Source organism: Monodelphis domestica, chromosome 1, assembly GCF_027887165.1.
Source record: "Monodelphis domestica isolate mMonDom1 chromosome 1, mMonDom1.pri, whole genome shotgun sequence".
In the NCBI taxonomy this organism is placed as follows: Eukaryota; Metazoa; Chordata; class Mammalia; order Didelphimorphia; family Didelphidae; genus Monodelphis; species Monodelphis domestica.
This window is the reverse complement of record NC_077227.1, coordinates 338,351,477-338,364,747: the sequence shown is the minus strand read 5'-3', so window position 1 is coordinate 338,364,747 and position 13,271 is coordinate 338,351,477. Positions and strand designations below refer to the sequence as shown.

The following is a 13,271-nucleotide window of genomic DNA, read 5'->3' as shown; positions in this document are numbered from 1 at the left end:
ATGCTGCAACCTTCCCTAGCGCTCCATAGACATGGTCAGGGCACCACTGTTCACTTCCATGAAACAATCGTAGTCTAACAAACAATATTTTCCTTAGGATAAACCGAAGACAGAGAAATGCAGATATAAAGAGAAGGCCAAACTCCCCCAAAGCCATGAAGAGCTCTGGCCTTCTCAGCTTTAAACCCACCCAGGTTTATAGCCATATAGACCTAGCTTATATTAAAAAAAAAAAAAAAGATTTCCAGTCCAGATGCCTACTGCGTCTGTCCTCTTTTTTATACGCCCAGCTCCTCTTCCATTGGAAAAAGGCTGATATGTTCATTAGGCAGATTTTAAGCGGCTGATGCCTTTTAGCTCCCCCAGGTCAGGTGTCCCACTTCCCAAATTATGGTAACAGCGATGGTTGACACTTAAGAATAGGGTCTTTTGAAAAAGAGGCATTCAAATGAGGGAGAACACAAACTTTAGTAAAAGTCCAGATTTTGTCACAAGTTTTGTGATTCAGAGACTTAGACTTCTGATCACAATCAGAACTCTATTGATTTGACTCTTTTTTTTCACTTGATGCTTGGTTGTGTTCTAGATAAATGCTCTCTGGATAAATGAGCTATTATGGTGGTTATTTAGTGGCTTTTTTCCTGATATTTTTCATGTACTTAATGAACATTGTTGTGCAAATACTTAAAATTCCTTGATCTTAGTGTGTACCTACGGTTTTCATTTTTCTTCTACAAGTAGGACACTGAGTCATCTAAAAAGTTAGGTTAATTCCTTAACCTAAAGCCATTTGAACTGTTGAAGGGATCATGAATAACTCTCATTTCTTTCTCTTTCAGGTACTTGTCTACATAAATTGATTACTGACATACCCATATATTGATTTCTTTTAAAGTATTTTTTGAAGTAGAGAAAAGGAGCAAGTAGGTAGCACCGAGGGCAAAATGACAGGCTTTGACTGGGGAGGACCTGGATTCAAATGTGACTCAGATACTTCCTAGCCGTGTGACCCTGGACAAGTCATTTAACCCAGATTGCCTAGCCCTTGCCACTATTCTGTCTTAGAACTGATACTAAGACAGAAGGTAAGAGGTTTTTTGTTTTGTTTTGTTTTTTTAAGAGAAAGTATGAACTTTTACCAATAATTTACATATTAAGTATGGTCATCAAAATAGATATTATCATTATCATTTTGATTAAGTTCCTATCAGTTATTGCTACAACAGAAATGAATTTTGCCCACTAGAAGCCTATCATTCAATATAAAACGCATTTGTACACCAGATTAAAGGCACTGTGCTATGTGCTAGGCTTATAAATGTGCAGTAGTGTCAAACTCAAATAGAAATGGACCCCTGCCAGGAGGCCACATATTGACTTTAGAAAACCACAAATTAACATTATTATCTATGTTGTATTGCATTTTTATTTATTTTGTTAAACCTTTCCCAATTACATTTTGATCTGGTTCTGGACATGCTCTGTAGTCCTAGATTTCTGCCAACTGCCAGGAGTTTGACATCTCTGGGTGGAAACTGGATGGCCCTACAGTCAGAAAAACCTAGATTTGGACACTTCTTCAGATACTAGCTTTGAGATGCTTAACAATTCACTTCACCTTACTGGGCCTTACTTTCTTCAGTCTGTAAAATAGGGACAATAATAAATAGCACCTTTCTCACAGCCCATTCAGCCAGCCATCCTGGATATTTCATCATCTGTCCAGCACTGTCCCCTCTTGATTACCTCATAGCACCTCTCACTAGACCTCCAGAGCCACAAACTCCTTTCCTTTCCTCTGGTCCTTCCTTTGGGGATGAATCCCCTTATTTGGGGATTCTGGCCCTGGGACTGGGCTGATCTGATTGATTAGTAATTGAGAACACAAATTCAGCCCTCCCATCTAGCCTTCTCTGATCCTGTTCTCTATCTAGCCAGCTATCCCCACCTCCAGGAACTAGAGTAATCAAAATCAACACTATCTCTGTTTTTGGAAAGAGCTTAATAACAAATTGCCCTCACTAGGGCTTTACAAACCCATTACAATGAACTCCCCAGATCAAAACCTCTTTCCCTGGTCACCACCCTTCACCCATCAGTGTTTTCTCCTTCCATTAGAATGAATGTAAACTCCTTTCTTGGTGTAGTAGATAGATCATCAGGTCTGGAGTCAGGAAGACATTTTCCTGAGTTCAAATCTGGCCTCAGATACATACTAGTCGTGTGACCCTGAGCAAGTCATTTAACCCTGTTTACCTCAATTTCCTTATCTATCATGAGCAGGAGAAGGAAATGGAAAACCATTCCAATATCTTTGCCAAGAAAACCTCAAATGGGGTCATGAAGAGTCAGAAATGACTGAACACCAACAACCTTAAGGGCAGGTATTTCTATCCCCTGCACCTAGCTGAGCACATTGTAGGCTCTGGATACATTTCATTATGTCATTTAGTCATACATTAAGCTAGTTAGTCCACTTGTAGAGTGCTTTGCAAAACTTAATACACTTTGTAGCATCCTATCTGGAAGTTACTCCCCCAATTTGCATTCATAACTTGTGAGTTGGGGTGGGGGAGTTCCAAGGTTTGTTGTGAGTCCCCATTATTAGAATTGTAGCTCATGAGCCCCTACCAGTGTCCTTAACTTTAGTTGTCAGCCAATAGGTAGCTCAAGACTAGCTCAAAGCAAAAGCCCCTACTAGGATGACATATTAAGAACAGTAGCTGGTGGAGGTGGGTGTTCAGTGGACAGAGTAAGCCTTGAGTTAGGAGGTCCTGGGTTCACATCTGGCCTCAGATACTTCCTAGATGTGTGACCCTGGACAAGTCACTTAATTCCAATTGCCTAGCCCTCATTGCACTATGGAAGGTAAAAGTTAAAAAACAAAACAAAACAACCTTTACTAGGATGACATATTAAGAATAGTAGCCACAAAATTTCCCACCCCTATAAGCCTTGGGTACAGTCTCCCATAAATATGCATAGGTAAAGATTTAGATTAAACTGATAATAAAGCTCCCAGTTAGGGAACATATGAACAAGACAATTCATGCCTTTGGTTCCTCAGAGCCCCATTGTCCTTTCTCTTCACTTAGTGTCTTCCTGGACCCTGGCACACCTTGGCTTCCAGTTTGCTTCTCTTCACTGCTCAGCTCCCACTTACCAAAGTGAATTCTTCTTTAAGTCTAGGGTTGACCTTTTTCTCTGCTGTGAGAGGTCACACTGCATTATAAGTGACTTCCTCTCTTAATTGTTACTCCTGTCTCTGTCAGTCTCAGTAGAGAATATATCTTTGCTTCCTAACGGATGAATTTCAACTGTGACCCAAACTCTGTAACTATTTCCTGCTGGATGTGGCATATTATCTCCTTTGGGGAACTCTTCTGTAAGACAAAATAATAAATCAGGAAAAGGTGGGAAAATACCCTCTAGACTTCTCCCCCCAACCCCACTCCTAGGCGCTGGAGACACTCTATGAACCTACTCTCTGACTCTAATTCCTCCAATTATCTTTGGGCTGTCAGGTTTGTTTTTTAAGCCCCCCCCCCCCCCCTCCATGGCCAACAACCACCAGATCCTTTTTTAATTCAGTCAGAGAAAATTTTCACACTTTATAAAGGGATGATAGCAAAGAGACCTGTCTGAACTTTGAAAAAAAAATTGATTTTTTGTTATCTCTCTAATCTACCCCTTGCATTTGGTGATATCAACTAGTTGGGGTAGGGCGATTACAATAAATATCACTCCAACCTTTTGTTGTTTAGTCTGTGACCCCTTTTGGAGTTTTCTTGGCAAAGAGAACAGAATAGTAGTTTGCTATTTTAATATTCAGTTCATTTTACAGATAAGGAAACTGAAGCAAACAGGGTCAAGTGACTTGCCCAGGGTCCCATAGCTAATAAGTGTCTAAGACTGGATTTGAACTCTAACTCCAGGTCTGGCTCTCTATCCACTATGTACCCCAACTATACCTGCTGGGATCCATTAAAGACCATGCTGTTTGACACGGTCCACATGGAAACCGGGAGCTGCAAAGCCACCCCCAGGAAGGATGGAAACACCTACTGAAACCCCCCTAAGTGACTTTCATTATTAACATCCCCTTATTATTGGATTCTGGAGGCAATTGGAATTGCCATGATTATTATTCTTACTTAGCCCCAGGAAAAATAGATGAGAGCAACATGCTTGCAGGGTTAATACAGATGTCCCACTCTGTCCCCCCAGGATATTACCAGGAGAGCCCACTTACAAAATTAAACCTAAGGATTCTTATATACCCACTTAGGTAGGACCCTCTTTTCTAGGCATAAAAACTTCTGGCAAATCTGTGCTCTGAATTCCCTAACCTATATCTGGGTCATGTTGATTCTACCCACTGATCCTGCCCTTATCCACAATGTTTCATTGACTATCTCCCTAGGCTTCCTGTCTGTTGTTAGGTTCCATGAAAACATGTATGTTGAGAATGAAACTGTGTGCCAAGTAGATGTGTGATCATGGGGTATAAAATAAAGCCAGACCTCAGCCAAAGTGGAACAGTTTAACCTGTGAAACCTGTGCTATGGGTTGAATGTCCCATCCATCGTTTTGCCAACACCATCCCACCTCCAAGACCCCATCCATCCCCTGTGGGAGGCTAGCCCACCCCACAGCATATAACAACATATAACAACTCAGCTATAGTCACATTAATATGAACTATTACAACAACAGAAAATGAAATAGTTCTTACCCTTGGGATGCTTGCATTCGACTACATAATATACATGTAATAGTCTCCCCTATGGAGACTTTGCCAAGCTGAAAGTTAAAAGGGGCAAAAGTTAACATTTAAATGTACAGGGGAAGAAGGCCTTTCAGAGACTAAGTAAACTGTCTAAACCTTAGAAAGGATGGGAAGCTTGAATAGTTCAACTATATATGAAGTGGCGAGAATATTTCCATATTTCGATAATTTGGCCCCCAATCACTCATCTGCATAAAACCTAAGAGGAATCTGGAATGAACTAGAATGAACACTCTAAGTAAAAGTGAACTTCTTTACTGAAGAGGAGCCACTTCTGAACAGGAAAGTAACATTAAACAGATCTGTTTAGTGCAATGATGGCGAATCTTTTAGAGGGGTGGGTGATATCCTCAGGAGGCTGTGGAGAGGAAGAGAGGAACAGCCTTGTCCCTCTGACTTTCTGGTAATGAACTCTAATAAACTCTGTGCAGGGATGACAGTGCATGTGCCCACAGAGAGGGCTCTGAGTGTCCCTTCTGGCACACATGTCATAGGTTCACCACCACAGACTTAGGGAAAACAATCTCAGAGCCAGATTGTAAGGGAGTCATAGGGGTATGAGTATTGCCCATTCTAAGCTAAAGATAAAATCCTAGGCTTTTGATAGAAGGAATACCACTAACCCAGCAGAAACTGAAGGAGGTGATGACTACAACTGCCGACTAAAAAGCAAGTTCAGGGAGTCCAGAATATTGGCTGCTCCAGCAGAGACTCTTCCCAGTGTCCTGTGTAGATCCTGGTGGCTGAGTAATCTGCCTAGCCAGAACTGAAGCAGCAGCTGAGCCAAGGGAGGAGCCAACTCTGCAGCTGAGCAATCTGCTTGAACCAGCCCGGGTGTGGATTGACATGTCCAGCTGAGATCCCCTGCTCTGCAAGAAACCAGTCCTGGCTGAACAGAAGAGCTGTACCCCACAGAGAACTTCAAGAGGCTCCTCTGGAGAAAGAAAGGACATTGGAGATCTGAATCAGAGCTGAGGGCTTCTCTGGCCACACGTTACCTTTACAAAAAGCTCATTCTCCCCCTTGTGGACTTTTAATGAATTTGTGGGAAAATATGCTCCAAGTTTGGGAGAAAATGTCTTGTAACTACTGTGCTTCCAAAGACCATTTGGGAAAATGCCTTTGCTGGGACTATAGGCTCCTTGTCAAGGGGAAACAGGCTTGTGGGGCTGGAGAGCAAGTGCGAAGAAGATAGTGGCAGAGAACTCTGCCTACTACAGAACTCTGACTCCTAGTAGTAGTTAACTATTCTAGCCCAAAGCATGAGTGCCCATTTGGGAGAATAGTCCCAGAAAAGGGGAGGGGCTACATAAATCAGCAAGTAAATATAAAATAACTTGGGGAATAAAAATAACTGGGAAAATAATAAAATTAATTTGTTTCCTGAGAATCCTAGGCTACATAAGAAAATACAAAACACAAATATATTTATGAATAAATCCAAAATAATTGGTTCATAATTATAAGTAAATACAGAATAACTTAGGGTAGTGGTGGAGAGTACTAAGGATCAGGGCATCTTATACAAGAATTAAGCCGTGAAGGGTGCATGGCATTTCAAGAAATGAAATTGAGGAAAGATCATTTCAGACATGGGGGCAATTCATGCAAAGGAATGGAGTGGGAAGATGAAATATATACAAAGAGAAGGGAAAGGGAAACAAGCATTTAATAAGTACCAACTATATGCCAGGCACTGTGCTAAGCACCTTACAAAGACTATCTCATTTGATCCTAACAGCAACACTGGGAATTAGTTGCTTTATTGTCTCCATTTTAGTTGAAGACACTGATGCTGGCAGAAGTTAATTAAGTGATTTGCCCAGGGTCACACAGCTAGTAAATGCCTGAGGCCAAATTTGAACTCAGGTCTTCCTGACTTTTAGGCCTAGCAATCTATCCCATCATGACACCTGATTGTCCAAAAACCAAAAAACATGTCAGTTTGGTTTAATATGCAGTTGCATGAAGGGGAGTAATTTGAAATGTCTGGAAGATTAAACTTGAACCAGACTGTGAAAGGCTTTAAAGGCTAAACACATGTTAATATTATTTTTTTCTAGAGGCAACAAGGAGTCATTGCATCTTCCTAAGCAGGTAAGTGACATATTTGGAAAATAAAATTCTTTCTGTGTATTGAATGGTTTAGTATTTAATAAAGGTATGGAACATTTAGGGCTTCCCCGGGGGAAGAAGATAAGTAATTTATGTGGCCCAGGGTATACAAACTCAGAGAATGAAACAATCCCTCCTCACAAAGGAGGTTGCATTCTAAAACACCAGTGTTTACCTTATGTGGAACAGTGGCACTGAAACAAGCTTTATAGAGTACCCTCCCTGATTATTCTAGTGGCAAAAATGATAGGGTAGTAATCTGGATACTTTTCAACCTGGTGCTTCATAAAGACAGTACAAATAGAAATGTACTCATCTCAACATAAAGGCCTAGAGCCCAAGAGCTCTGGGATTTAAATTCACTGGGATTGGTCACTTTGGTCAAACCCAGCTACTTTGTGTCTCAGAATCTCACATAATCAAGGAACTAAAATCAGGCACTAAGTCTTTTTTTTTTTTAAACCCTTACCTTCCATCTTGGAGTCAATACTGTGTATTGGTTCCAAGTCAGAAGAGTGGTAAGGGCTAGGCAATGGGGGTTAAGTGACTTGCCCAGGGTCACACAGATGGGAAGTGTCTGAGTTCACATTTTAACCCAGGACCTCCTGTCTCTAGGTCTGGCTCTCAATCCACTGAGGTACCCAGCTGCCCCCAGTCACTAGGACTTTGATTGTCATTTTCTTAATCAAAAACTTTTCAATGGTTCCTCCTTGTCTACTGGATAAAGTCCAATTCCTTATCCTAGAATTTAAGGCCCTCCACCCTTCTGACTGCTTTAACCTTTGCACCTATCCTATCTAATCAATTCCAATTCCTCCCAACAAGATGTAATCTTTTCCTCATCCAACCCCCCACCCCCACCCCACTCCTCCCCATAGCCCTTTGTATTTGCTTTTGAGGTATTTATGACATTCTGTTGTTCCATAGCCTAAAATACTGCCATGGAACTCAGATAGAAATGAATCCCTCCTGGTCACATATTGATTTAGAAAACCCACAAACTAACATTATCTATATTGTATTATATTTTTAAAATATATTTTCTTAACAGTTCCCATTTATATTTTAATCTGCTTCTGGTCATACTTGGAGTTTTGTTTGGCAATGAATTGGGCACCTCTGCTCCAAAGTACTTGTATTCACTAATTAAAGTATCTTTGCCCCTGAACAATGCTGGAAACACACTGAAAATTTCTAACTCTAGTTCTTTTTCCAGACTTATGAGAACCACTACCATCATTCAGTCTGTTCCTACCTTGTTCAAATCATGCTTCTGTAATGTGTTAAATCAAATTCAATAATACTATTTATTAATTTAAGTTTGTTTGAATCGTAATTCTACATTTACAGATAATTGTTATTAGTTATATTTTAGTTTGATTACTTTTTGAAGGCATGTGGGGAGGCATATTAATCTCAGTAGAAAGCTAACTCAAAATAGAATCTTGAGATCAGTTACTTCCTATACAAAGCTAATTCCAGACATGGTGTATGAATTCCCATTTGCTCTAGGGACTAAATATGGCCCTTCCTGGCTTGAGTATCAAATTTTCTTTACCTTGTCCTTCAGTTGGAGCCTTGTCTCATTTGGTGGCCTGTAGTTCATCTATCCAGTGAAGCTACCTGATTGTCAGATGCTATATCTTTGGGGGCACTCCCCTTAATCTGCTTTGTGCTTGCTTTAGTTTATTAAACTCACAGGGGCCCAACATAACTAGCAGAATAACTGCCTTTCTTCCTTGTCTCCTTTTTAATTAGTCTAATATATCCCCAAATATGAAATCACTCATTTGCAACCAGAAGATTCTCACTCTAATGGGAACCTAGAGAGGAAACAGGACAACCTTAGTTTTTTAGCTGCTTTTGGCTTCGACCTCTATGAACCAGAGTAGAGAGGATGAGTTATTTCAGCAGCATAGACTTAGATGCAGCAAGGGTCAAAAAAGTAAATATTAAACTCCAATTGAGTAGGGGGAAATGTCATTCTGATGTTTTTGATGGCTTTAAAGTATACACGTAGCCATCAGCAACGCTGACAGATCCCATCTTAACCATTCTCCCACACCCCAATATCCTCTTACTTCCTTTATGCTTTGACAGAGAAGGAAGGGCTGGAACAAGCTTCATTTTGATTCATGAATGTTTTTATTCTAAATACCTCATGTGAGGAGAATGCAAATGGACATGAGATCCATGCAAATTCACTTGTACATGCTGCTCTGGCAAATGAGGCACAGTCTTTAGGCTCCTCCATCAGGCTCCCTGGGTGAGAATGCTGAGGAAAGAGGTGTTAGTAACTGAATTGTAGGGAATGTCATGTTTAAGAAGGGAAAGGAGAATTGGCTGCCAAACAGCTCCCAGCATTCCAGAACCTGCATATAAAAGTGAGGGTGGCTGCCAAGCTAAGCTAAGCAGCTCAATGAAAGAATAGCTTTCAGTGAAGTGAGGGCATCCAGGGCACAGAATACACAAGGCCTGGATAAACTGGGCGGGGGTGGGGGGTTTGCTCCAACTTTTTTGCTTGCAGCTACAACCTCAAATCCCCAGCAGAAATCTTTAGGGCAGTAGTAGTATCCTCCCCTCCCTCCTCCCTTCCCATCTCTGTTCTCCCATGAGAAGAGAGTTTTGATGTTTAAATGAAAGAAATGATAGTTCTGATGGTGATTCAGGTCCCCGGACGCTGACCTTATGGTTAGAGGAAAGAATATCCAAGCAATGCTGTTTCTTTCATGGAACTTTCCTCATCTCATCTGCTTTGTGATTCTTCCCCTTCCTTTCCTCCTCTGATGCTACTTCAAGAGCAGAGCCCTCTTAATCTTTTTTCCTGCCCTCTTACTGCCTTCACTCCTCTTGTCAGCTTCTCAGTATCATCTACATCCTGACTGTTCTAGAATCCTAAAAAACACCTCTGGCCAATCTCTTCAAACCCTTGAAGGACTTTAGGAAAAAAAGAGAGAATTTCAGTCTCAAAATCAGGGGTTCTTAATTTAGAGTTTGTGAACTTGGTTTAAAAATATTTTTTGATTGCTGTATTTCAATGCCATTGTTTTCTTCTATAATTCTATGTTCTATTTTATTTATTTAAAAACATTAATCTGGGAAGAGATCCATTGGCTTCACAGAACTGCCAGAGGGATCTGGGACACATAAAAATTAAGTGAACTTACTCTAGTCCAACCATACAACAATCACCAGTGGTTGGATAATATACAATGTCTCAAAAATCTAAAACTTTTGGGACTCCCTATATTAATGAGTAAGATATTCCAGGGTCTCATTGACACTTTAGAAGAATGTATATTGAATATATCTGGTGATAGAGACATACCATATTTTTCTACTTCCTACTGCTCTAATAGGCACCTAGATATTGAAGTGGATATAGTATCAGGCCTGGAGTCAGGAAGACTCATCTTTCTATGTTCAAATCTGCCTTAGACACTTCCTAGTTGTGTGTCTCTAATTGTGTGGGCAAGCCACTTAATCCTGTTGGCCTCAGTTTCCTCATTTGTAAAATGAGCTGGAGAAGGAAATGGCAAATCATTTCAATGTCTTTGCCAAGAAAACCCCAAATGGAGTCAGGGAGAGTTGGATACAATTGAAATGACTTAACATCAAAAACAACTATAATATATTTAAAAGAACAAATTACATTTCCTGATAGTCTTTACTTTGTATCTCCTTCTCATTTATACACTGGGCTAGGTTTCTAATATGGTAATTGTTCTTGTTGATATTTTACTCCATAACAAATGTTTGGTTGTTTTGCTGAGAGGTGTGACTAGATTGTCAGCTCCTTGAAGGAAAGCACCATGTCTTTCACATAAATTAGAATTTGTTCTGACATTATATTGCTTTTGTCTCCCTGTAATGGTTACTGTCACTCTTTAAATTTGGCTTTGCACATCTGGCAGAAATAAGTTTGTTTCCTTCTTGTCATTACAGCTACAATTTAAATATCTGTCACCAGGTAAAAAGTGGTCACTGAGATATGGCTAGGAGGTTCAAAAAGGTAGGTTTCCTATAGCATGTCGGCCAATTTTTTTCTATTAAAATATCTATTAAAATAAAAGAAATATTATTAATCACTAATATCATGTTTTGATATAAAATATTTTGTGGTATCTACATACAACCCAATGTCCTTTTTAAAAACTTATTTTCAATTGTTGAGCTAACCCTAACTTTTTTCTTCTATACTGATTATTATTATGATTAGAGTTTTAAGTCTTCTGAGACAAGCACATGGCTCCCTGGTTCTTACTCCAGAATCTCAGGGCATCAGAGTAGATCAGCGTGAAAAGACTTTGCAAACTTAAAGGCCTTCTCCCACCTTTAATTTTCTGACTTGCAAATATGACATTTAGCACTCATGCTAACTAACTTCTCGGAAGGCCCTATTTGTCCTCCCCATTTTCTTAACTTCCTTTTGGCAAAAGGTCAAAGAGAGAAATAAAAAGACAGACGATTATGGTCATGCCCCATGCGTGCCTACTCCACATGAGTATCCTTTTCTGATCATGAGTTTCCTAGGCAATTAGCTTCTCAGTCTTAACCTGTCTTTCCCATTTGTTTTCTAGCTTACCCCCTTCCTTTGTGATCAATGCTTAATCTTCATATAATTGGTTTCTTTACTAAACTCTGAAAGCTTCCATCTGACTTCCAAACCACTTATGAATTTTTAAAGGGATAAAGCCTTTTTTCAATAACTTTTTAAGCAGATCCAAATAACAGATAATGTTTTGAACCAGTAAATACATTGAGATTGTCATACATACCCTTAACCCCCATCTAAACATACTGAAAGCTCCTTGAGCTCAAGAATCAAATTTTATATATATATTTCTATTCTTTATAGTTCATTACAAATGAATCTATACAAGTTTCTCAATAAATATTTTTTTTATTGCCTGATTGATTGAGTGTTGCTTCTTTGCTGGTTCCATGAACAAGACACTCCATCTTTCTGCTCTTGGCATTTTCTATATCTGCCTCTTATGCCTGAAATATTCTCCTTACTTGCCTACTTGACTTTCTTTTAAAATCCCATCTTCTATAGGAAGCTCTTCTTGATTCCTCTTAATTTTAGCACCTTCCCTCTAATTATCTCCTACTTATCTTGTACATAGTTTGTTTGTTCATCTTCCCCAAAAGACTGGGAGCTCCTTGAGGTCAGGGTTGCCTTTTGCCTCTTTTTGGATCCCCAGCACTTAGTACAGTACCTGGCACCTAGTAGGTGCTTAATAAATGTATGTTGATTGGTTAATTTTTTCTACTGGTTAAATCTATTTTTTATTATAAGGTTGAGGATTGATAGAATGAAGCACACTAACCCAAATGAAATGTAATTGTACCACCATGATAGCTTTATCAGGTGAGAATACCCGTGTTGAATCAATCAACTGAAGACATTAAACTCAATTTGAAAAGGCCTTAATCACTTCAGAAAATGATTGGATGAAAGTAAATGACTACACAGGTAGTGTACTGGGATTGGTTACAGACACTCAGTTATGCCTTGTGGTTCATGGATGAAATAGAAAGTCATTTTGGAACCTGAACATTTGACTATTTAGCTGGCCTAGAAGAAAGTGTAGCTTAAATGAGCTTTTGGGAGGGAGTTACTTAAGAAGGGAAGAAAATGGCCTCTTCTTCTTAACCCCTATTGACAAGAGGTTCATCTTGGGAACTTGGAAAGTTTGGAAGATTTGGTATTTCCCATCAGCATGCTGTTCATAAAAATATCATTAAAGTGAAAAATCAATATGTGACAAATATACATTTACCAAGATTCTATTCTCTTTCATAGGATCATAGATTTAAAAGTGGAAAGGACTTTAGAGATAATATAGTTCAAAATCCTTATTCTCTACAAAGAGCCCTTTGAAATGCTTCATAGAACTTTTATTTATGTTAAAAAATAACAAACAACCTGACTTTCTGTCTTAGAACCAACTGTGTATTGGTTCTAAGATAGGACAGTAAAGTCTAGACAAGGGAGGTTAAGTAACTGACCCAGAGTCACACAACCAGGAAGTATCTGAGGCCAGATTTGAACCTAGAACTTCTGGGTCTCTAGATCTAACTCTCAATCCACCGAGCCATCTAGATGCTCGCTTTCATAGAACTTTTGAGTTCCCTAGAATATATATTCTGAAAATCACTGATCTGGAGAATCAGTTCATGCATTGAAGTGTTTTTTCATCTATTCATCGTGATTACTTGTATATTTTATTGGGGGTCAAGTGACTTGCCCAGGGTCACACAGCTGGGATGTGTCTGAGGCAAGCAATTATCAAATACCTATCATGTGTTCTTTGTTGGGGAAACAAAGACAAAATGAAAGTTTCTAACATGAAGGACCTTA

The 13,271-nt window shown here is 39.5% G+C and overlaps 1 long non-coding RNA gene across 1 annotated transcript; it reads left to right on the top strand.

The window, feature by feature from the left end:
* The first annotated feature begins 235 nt into the window (after nucleotides 1-235).
* LOC107650632 (uncharacterized) lies at nucleotides 236-11,017 on the top strand. The gene is made up of 3 exons (XR_001626278.2): nucleotides 236-1,085; nucleotides 6,853-6,886; nucleotides 10,850-11,017. It is a non-coding gene; the product is annotated as an uncharacterized LOC107650632 (long non-coding RNA).
* The last annotated feature ends 2,254 nt before the right edge of the window (nucleotides 11,018-13,271 follow it).